The sequence below is a fragment of the Acyrthosiphon pisum genome, chromosome X, assembly GCF_005508785.2.
Source record: "Acyrthosiphon pisum isolate AL4f chromosome X, pea_aphid_22Mar2018_4r6ur, whole genome shotgun sequence".
NCBI classification, from domain to species: Eukaryota; Metazoa; Arthropoda; class Insecta; order Hemiptera; family Aphididae; genus Acyrthosiphon; species Acyrthosiphon pisum.
The window spans coordinates 125,115,058-125,116,420 of NC_042493.1; positions in this window are offsets into that span (position 1 = coordinate 125,115,058).

The window sequence follows — 1,363 nt, forward strand, 5'->3', positions numbered from 1 at the left end:
ATTAAGGAGGTATGCATATCGGCACTTAAATTACATTATTTTTTATCCTACTACAGAATATTATTAGTTGGGTACGGAGTTGATAATCTGTCACAGAGTGCAAAATATATGTGTGTTCACTTACCTCGTATGGCTGTGAAAAGTACTCGTTGATCCTTGTTGGAAAGGATACATCTCTGATTGGTGTGGATCGATGCACGTTACTATTATTTTACGACTTATAGTACAATACCTTATACCATTTATGAGTTCACGTTTTGCTTATGCACTGTCGACTCTTTGTATTAGCGATATAATATAAAGACAGAAAGGGTTTGATAGCGTGTAAAGATTAGGAGTGCTTTGAGTTACAATATTGATTAATATTTCTATACATTATGAGTTATTTGGAAATTGTAATTCCCTAATATATGTTTGACTTTGTATATTTTATAATTATTCGTTTGCTAGTGTCACAGATTTACGTATATTATATTTTATTATATATTTATTCGCTTGCTTCATGCAGTGTTTGAAGCTGAGTTTATTATTTGTTTCTTTTATTATTTGACATTTGGTTGACTCGCATTTCAATAACTTATATATCTGAAGTCTAGTCGCTTAAGAGAAAAGTACGTCGGCCCATCACATATGTATGTCCAGTCCCTAGCTCGTGATCTAGACTGCAGATATATTTTGGCAATCCAACGTCTGGGAGAGACAATGAATTGGCAAACAGTGTTTGAAGTGGAGTTTGTTATTTATCTTTATTTGATGTCGGTGTAGCACACATTTCAATAACTTATATATCTGAAGTCTAGTCGCTTAAGAGAAAAGTACGTCGGCCCATAACATATGTATGTCCAGTCCCTAGCTCGTGATCTAGACTGCAGATATATTTTGGCAATCCAACGTCTGGGAGAGACAATGAATTGACAAGCAGTATTTGAAGTGGAGTTTATTATTTATTTTTATTTGATTGATGTGTGTTTTTGAAGTGGAGTTTATAATTTACATTAGGATTTTTTTTTATGTGGAGTATAAAGATTGGATATGGATGTATGGATATGTTTGGCCCTACATAACTTAATATTTTTGAAGGATAATTAGGTTTGTAAAGAATTGAAATAACAATATTGTCATGGTTGGATAGTAGAGTGAATATATCAAAAGTGAACTCATACCTGGTGTTAAAACAGACGCAATAGTTAAGTTAACTTCGTGGAAATAGATTAATTTCAGATTAAGAAAAACTGTACGGCAGCACGTAGTCTCGCTGTGGGCGGGCGTTGAAGTCTTCATGTATGTTGATTGCAGCAGTGTACTGCGCCGCCGTGGCACATCGTTTGGTCGTTGCGAGTGATGATGATTGATTGACGTCTGG